The sequence below is a fragment of the Oryctolagus cuniculus genome, chromosome 13 (assembly GCF_964237555.1).
Source record: "Oryctolagus cuniculus chromosome 13, mOryCun1.1, whole genome shotgun sequence".
In the NCBI taxonomy this organism is placed as follows: domain Eukaryota; kingdom Metazoa; phylum Chordata; class Mammalia; order Lagomorpha; family Leporidae; genus Oryctolagus; species Oryctolagus cuniculus.
Window position 1 is genome coordinate 36,901,449 of NC_091444.1, and position 7,928 is coordinate 36,909,376.

General features: G+C 55.1%; 1 non-coding gene across 1 annotated transcript; it reads left to right on the forward strand.

The window, feature by feature from the left end:
- The first annotated feature begins 4,666 nt into the window (after positions 1–4,666).
- TRNAT-UGU (transfer RNA threonine (anticodon UGU)) lies at positions 4,667–4,739 on the forward strand. Its single transcript has one exon. It is a non-coding gene; the product is annotated as a tRNA-Thr (tRNA).
- Positions 4,740–7,928: the final 3,189 nt, after the last annotated feature.

Sequence of the window (7,928 nt, forward strand, 5' to 3'; positions counted from 1 at the left end):
GAAGGAGATGCTGGTCTCCTAAAAAGCACAATTGTGTGCTAAGATCTTCATGGTCTTATCTGATGCTTACAACCAAAAAAGTAGTCTGAGTTGACTCTCTGAGGAAACAGTTACAAGACAGGCAAAGAAACTGAACTTCAGACATGTTGAGTCGGCAGTGGCACAGCTACCGTTGGAAACGAGGCTCTGCTGACTCCAAAAGCTCATCACCACCTCTGGCTCCTGGGGCCACAGGTCTCACACAGCCCTGGGGCAGGCTTAACTCTCCCCAGTCCTGCGAGAGTACACTAGCACTATTTGAAGGCCATATCCAGATTCAGGCCTAAGGGATAAAGACTGTAACTGTCCTCTATAAGAAAATCCATCTAAAGTGTTAGTGCTGGGGGGATGTGAGGTTGCTGGGTTTGAATCCAGATCCTGTGGCCAATATCCTGGAGTCTCTGTTCATTTGTTTCCAAGATTAAAAAGCTTTTGAAGATCAGCAGCTCTCTACCCTGGCTGCACACTAAAATCACTTGGGAAACTTTTAAAAAGAAATATTTAGCATCTCTCCTCCCCAAAGCAATGAAACCAGATTCTGGGGCTTGGGCAATGACATTTTAGAAAGCACCCAGGTACTGTGTTGTGCAGCTAGAACTGAGAACCATGGGCCTGGATGAACTGTAAGACCCTCAAATTCTGTGTTTCTGCTTCAGGTCCCAACCACTCCGACTGGAGCCACCATTTCACCCCAGCACGTGCCCCTGGGATGTCAGCACATGCAAGAACTGTCTCAAGAGACTGTCCCAAGAGTCTTGAGGCATTCCCTAGAATCCCTTCACTCACCCCCACCCCCCAGTCCCTGCCGATCACGTCCAGCATTTCATGATTCCACCAAAAAGTAGCAAAACCCACTCCAATCTCCCACGGTACAGAGAGGCTGGAAAGCCCTAGGAAAAGCTGGGAAGAGCAGGGAAAAGGACAGAGGACAGCTGCATCAGCTGAAAGACTATCTTCCTCCTGGCCTCACCGAGCACTTGCCCTGCCTGACTTTAATAGGGCTAATTCTAATCCATGGTCCTCTAGGAGGTGAGAAAAGCTCCCCTTTCTGAACATGACTCACTGACTCCTCTCTCAGATCCCAAAGCAGAGTGATAATGTCTCACTCAGCAGGTGCCTGAGAGCAGCTCTGGCAAAACCAATGGGGCTTTGCAAGCTAAGAGCCCTGGCACCCCACCCCTCCCTGGCCCTGCACTCGCTCTGCAACAGGAGCCCTTCTTAGACCCCAACAGTGACAGCAATCAGCAACTTAACATCAACTCACACTCCCCAGAGGCCGGGCTCTGTGCAAAGTATTCACATGTCTCTGCCTCCAGACTCCTTCCTCCCAGAACAGCTGGAACACTAGCAGCCCCTGTTTAGCCCCTGCTAAATGACCTAATGACATCCATGCATGGCCATGGCACAGCTATCCCCAGACTCAACTGTTGTCCATCCAACAATTCCATCATAAAGTCCAGCGACCTGGTTACTAACAAGTCCAAGAGACAGTTGTTTGTTGTGGAACAGGCCTTGACAAATCTCATTACAGCGATTGTCATAGGTGGGTGCATTCCACTAGGCCCAGGAGGTCAGACACTGCCCTGCCCCATCCTGTGGGACACCTGTGCCCCAAGCCTTGTGTGCTGAAGCTGCAAGCAGGCCTGTGGGCCAACTCATTCAGAGAGCACGACAGCCCTGCCCACTAGGGATCCAGACAAGTAGTGGGAGAGGATCCGCTGGGACCACAGTCCGTAAACCCAGGATCCCAGCATCTGAGCCCCTACAGTGTCCTGGCTTCCTCTGGCCTCCGCACCCACCACCCAGAACCAATGGGCAGAGCCCAGACACTTGGGCCAGGTAGCCAGCTTCACTGGACACTACAAACATCGCATTCAGGTGCGAATCCCTCTTCTTTAACACAGGACAGAAACCTTGAGGGCAGGAACCACATACTTTTTTTTTTTTTTTTTTTTTTTTTTTTTTTTGGACAGGCAAAGTGGACAGTGAGAGAGAGAGAGAGAGAGACAGAGAGAAAGGTCTTCCTTTTTTCCATTGGTTCACCCTCCAATGGAGGCTGCGGCTGGCGTACCACACTGATCCGAAGCCAGGAGCCAGGTGCTTCTCCTGCTCTCCCATGCGGGTGCAGGGCCCAAGGACTTGGGCCATCCTCCACTGCACTCCCAGGCCACAGCACAGAGTTGGACAGGAAGAGGGGTAACCGGGACAAAATCCGGCGCCCCGACCGGGGCTAGAACCCGGGGTGCCAGCGCTGCAGGCGGAGGATTAGCCCATTGAGCTGCGGCACCGGCCACCACACACATTTTTGTACTGCATCTGGAAAAGCGCCCGCCCTGAGCTGCCTAAGGCACAGAGCCACTCTCCCGACAATGACTGCTCTGGATGAGTAAAGCAAAACTGAACATTGCCTCTCCTCCTGCCCCCTCCCTTCTTGGCCATAGCTCCTTTCCCTTGGTGCCATTGCCCTGGGGTTTGCTCCCTGACACCCCCTGTGACTCCTATGTCCCCCGCACCCGCAGCTAAGTGTGGGGAATAGAGGACCCCCACCGCACTCCCTCCCTGTCTAGATCTATAGAACCTCGGGTTCTTCTTGGACAAGTGCAGAAAGTCCCGTTCCCACACTCTATTTTGGGCTCGCTGATGGTTGGTTTGCTTTTGTGTGTGCCTGTGGCTTGTTTGGCTTTGTTCTTTTAACTTTCTTTGACCAACACCCAAAATAGGAAAGGAAAAAGAAAAAAAGCCCCACGCAGAAGGGCAAGTACGTGAGTCTCCAGGGCAGCTTCTGCTGCCAGCCGTCCACGCGTGACCTGGTGCAGGTCCCTCACCCTCCTTGAGACCAAAGCTCCCTTCTGGCCCTTATACTCTCCCATGCTCTGGGCCAGAGGCTGCCTTTGGACTTGAGAGTGGGAGGTGTGCTCCCAGGAGGAGAGGCCCTGCACTGAGCAGGTGGGAGCTACAGCCCAGAACTTAGAGCTGAGAGGAGGAGGGGTTCCATGTGTCTATCTCATCCCACCTGCGGCTGCCAGGAAACCAAGCATCTCCTCGCTGGAGGGGAGACAGGGGAACAGCACCAGCTCAGGGTAATGGAAGGAAGAAAATCCAAGCCCTAGTCCTGCTTGTGCCTAAACTGAAGGCACCATTTCCTTGTGAAGGGTTGGGCTGTCTCCCCCAAGTTCACATGTGAAAGACTAATGTGACCCTACCTGGAGACGACAGTCCTTGCAGAGGTGATGGGTTAAAGTGAGCCCATTAGAATGAGTCCCAAGCCATTATGACTGGTGTCCCTAAAAAGGGGGGTGGGAGGAACTGTACATCGTGATGGGCACAGAGGGAAGAGGATGTGGAGAGACACGGGGGGCAGATGGTCACCTACAAGCCAGGGGGCAGACCCCTTCCCTGGCCTCAGGCGGAACCAACACTCAGACCCAGAACTGGGAGACGGCGCGCTTCTGTTGTTGAGCCACGCAGCGTGTGACACTTGGTTGTGGTAGTCGTGGCAAACCGACACACTCCTCAGTGTCCCCTCTGAGGTGGGCTTCGGCCAGCTCCGACGGCTCACGCCAAGACCACACGAGACTCCGACATTAGGCTGAGACAATGCAGGCAGAAGGCGCCGTGCGAGATGAGATGCGAAGATGCCTTTGGGTCAGCGTGAGATGGGGGAAACGCTGGCGGAAAAAAAAAATACCAAGGGGACTGGGGAGCCGGCCTTTCATCCTGCGTCACCGGAGGAGAACCAGGCAGGCGAGGCGCAGCAGAGACAGGAGGCCAAATCCCTACCTGCGCCCCGGAGGCAGTGGAAGGAGAGGTGAGCGAGAACGCTGGGAAGTCGCCTGCCGTCCAGAGTTAACGTCAACCTCCGTGCCACGCCGCTCGGGGTTTGTTGAGCATCTACTGCGTCCGGCGCTAGCCCGCGCGCTGGGAATACGGCAGGAAAGGAAACTGATTGAAAAACACACAAGCATGATGTTCTAAGGCGAAGGGCGAGATAGAGGACGCTCACTGCTATAAGCGCCTTATCCCGAGTGAAAGGAGGTGGTGAGAGGTCGACGGCGCAGGACCGGGCAGAGGGCGCGCAAGGGCTCGCGAGGCGCGCGACAGCAGGCGGCGAGGCAGGCCGCGGGGCCCGGCCGGGCTGCGGGGCGGCTGCTGCGGCCCGGCCGCGCCCGGCGGCGGCGGTTCGCGGGGTTCACGCAGCAACGGGGTGAGCCGCGGGCCCCGCCGCCAGCAGAGGGCAGGCCGAGCTCGGCTCCCTGGCCCAGCGCCTTTCGCTCGGGCGACCAGCGTGCCGCCGACGCCCTCGCTCGTCCTCAGCTGAGACGCGGCCCTAACTTCCCTGGAAGACCCGAACCCGACACCGCGCGTCTCAGGAACGGGGCGGGAGCCGCTTCTGCGTGCAACCTGAGCGCATCCCTCGAAGGCTCCCCACGTCGCCTCCTCCCCTCAGCACTGCGGGGAACTTGGAGTACACTCGTCACCACACGCGAGTCTGAGCTGTCCCGCGGACCCTCAAGTTGCAGACTTGTCTCGTGCTCTTTTCACGGTGGGCGCGAAAGGCCATTCTCGAGCGCCGCCTACCGGGGCCGTTCCCAATATGTTCGGAATCTGGCGCCCTTGGCAACAAGCGGGCTCCATAGCTCAGTGGTTAGAGCACTGGTCTTGTAAACCAGGGGTCGCGAGTTCGATCCTCGCTGGGGCCTCTTGCTGTCTTTTTGTGCGTGTGACACCGTTTGAGAACACACGACTCCAAAGCTACAACATGCGTTTTGTGAAAACGTTACCTCCGGCAGGGCTGAAAATTATCCCAGCTGAGGTGAAGATGACCGGCAGAAGCGACCCGGAAGGGAATATTCCAGAACGTAACAAAAAAGGGGGAAAAGAAACTTGCTGAGCCAGCAGCGGCTTTACCCGGGCTTACGGGCTTGAGCCCCGGAAATGGCGGCCACAGACTCCTCAGGCTCTCTCCCAACACCCTGCCCCCAGGCTGGTCCCCGGAATTACCACACCGACCGGAGCGGCCGGCCTCGCCGTGAACTCTGGCAGCGGCGGGATGGGCCGCGGCGGCGCGGCGCCTGCAGTGGCGCCGCGTAGCCGGCGGGCGGCGCTGTGGCACCGCGGCCTTCCGCCTGGCCCTCCCGGCGCAGGCCCCTTGGCCAGCGTGGCCAGCGGGGCCGACACTGCCCTGGGCGCTGTGGCTGACACGTGGCAGCGCGGGCCTCCAAGCCCAACCCGGCGCCCAGGTCCTGCCTCTCTGGGGTGGAGGCGGGGGCGACTCCCAGACATAACAGCTCCGGGCTGCTGGGGAAGCCAGAATCTGCGCTCCTCCTGTTTTAGCTTAATTCCGGAATGCCTCGTGACTCGTGGCCACAGGCGGTGCCAGGAGGGTTTTCTGCACCCGCGAAGTTTCCCGACCCGGATTTCCTTTTCCTAAGTCTCTGGGCCAGCGTTTGGTGAAGGAGATGGCGCCGAAAGAGTGCAGTGCGCGTTGCATTTCAGACATTTGACAAGCAAAACGAGAATATTAACTGCTTCGCTGGGAATTTGTTAATTGGGTACATGTTGAAGCAAAGATATTTTGGTTTTACTGAAGAAAGCAAAAGTATAATTGCAAGTAATTTTATCCTTTTCCTTTAAAAAAAAAAAAACGCGACTACTGGACATTTTTAAATTACACCTGTGGTTTTTCTTTTGCAGCTCTCCTTATCTTTCTATTGGCTGGCGCAGAATCCTGCGACCTTGCTTTCAAGTTAATTCTTAATCGGTGCCCACACCAGATGCTCCCCACCTGGGAGAGGCAGAAAGAGTCGGGTTCATCTCTGCGCATGGCAGTCAGGGAGCCTGGCGTTCATTGAGCTGACATTAAGTAGCTCCCCACCATTTTTTTTATTTTTATTTTTTTTTTTTTTTTGGACAGGTAGAGTTATAGACAGTGAGAGAGACAGAAAGGTCTTCCTTCCGTTGGTTCACTCCCCAAATGGCCGCCACCAGTGCCAGTTTGGAAGCCAGGAGCCAGGTGCTTCCTCCTGGTTTCCCATGCAGATGCAGGGGCCCAAACACTTGGGCCATCCTCCACTGCCTTCCTGGGCCACAGCAGAGCTGGACTGGAAGAGGAGCAACCAGGACTAGAACCCAGCACCCATGTGGGATTCTGGCACCGCAGGCGGAGGATTAACCTAGTGAGCCATGGCACCAGCCCCATCCCACCATGATCTTAATATCCAGACAACAATTTTGCTTGGAAGATTAAAAAGATTTATTTATTTGAAAGCCAGAGTTAGGCAGAGAGAAAGTAGGTCTTCCATCCGATGGTTCACTCCCCAATTGGCCGCAATGGCCAGAGCTGCGCTGATCCGGAGCCAGGAGTTTCTTCCGGGTCTCCCATGTGGGTGCAGGGGCCAAAGGGCTTGCACCATCCTCTAGTGCTTTCCCAGGGCATAGCAGAGCTGGATCGGAAGTGGAGCAGCCAGATCTTGAACCAGCAGTCATATGGGATGCCAGTGCTACACGTCAGGGCGTTAACCCACTGCGCCACAGCACCAGCCCCATGGACTTTTCTGTGCCGTGGAGACACACGCCCTTCTGTCGTGTGGATGTCTGCTGCCACGAGGCAAAGTGCAACCATGGCCCCACAGATGCAAGACGGAACACCTGCCCACCGCGATTGCGAAGGGGCCAGCCCCTCAGGAACCGCAATCGCCTTTTTGCAAAGCCGTTTCAAGTCTATCTTCCTACTGGGACTCCTTCCTCTGAGGCATGTGGTCGTGAAGTGTCAGTGAGAAAGAGAAGCACCTACCCATCTCCCTCCAAATCGGGCCTCACCCACAGCTGGTCCGAGCGCAAAGAGCAGGCACGTGCACGGACTTTTCAGCACTCTTGGCCATAAGGAAGCCAGCTACATGCTGGCCTTGCTGAGCCCTGAAGATTGTTTTCTCAGTCCTAGCCCGGTCACGAAGGCTCCAGGGCATTATGGGTCATCTAAGCCCCGGTGCCACAGGGGGCGCTCTGTGGATTCCCCCAGCCTCCCAACAAGTCAAAGGCGCCCATCATTTCCCTTCTCCCATATTCAAAACCTGGCTTTAGAGTGCAGTCCCTTATTTTGATATAAGAACACCAAGCTCAGGCTGTATTTTTGCCACATGTGTCTAAAGAAAGATTAAATGGGTAAAATGAGACATTGAGTGCAGAGGTTATATCCAATGTCCCTGAACTCACCTATGATTTTTATCCATCTTTCAACAAAAGGATCCAGGGTTTAATCCTCTGGATACCTTCCTCGGAAAAGGAGCTAAAAGTGTGAAACATCAGGATTAGGTGCAGCAGCTAAGACCCTGCCTGCTGCACCTGCATCCCATATCCAGGCGCCCAGGATGGGGTCCTGTATCCACCTCCATTTCTGACTCCAGCTTCCTGCTAACACCCATCCTGGGAGGCAGCAGATGATGGCTAAAGAACTTGGGTCCCTGCCATCCACATGAGAAACCCAGATTGAGTTCCAGGGTCCTGACTTCAACCCAGCCCAGTCCCAGCTGTAGGCATCTGGGGAGTGATTAAGCAGATGGTACTCTCTCTCTCTCATCAATGTTTTGTTTTTTTTGTGTGTGTTTTTTTTTTTTTTTTTTTTGAGATTTTATTTATTGGAGAGAGACGGAGACAGAAAGAGATCTTTCAGCTGCTGGTTCACTCCTCAAATGGCCTCAATGCCCAGAGCTGAGCTGATCCAAAGCCAGGAGCCAGGAGCTTCATCCAGGTCTCCCCCATTGGCAGCAGAGGCCCAAGAACTTGGGCCACCCTCCGCTGCTTTCCCAGGAATATTAGCAGGAAGCTGGATTGGAAGTCTCATCAATTTTTTTAAAAGTTATAACAACAGGGTTGCTCAGACCCTGACGAGT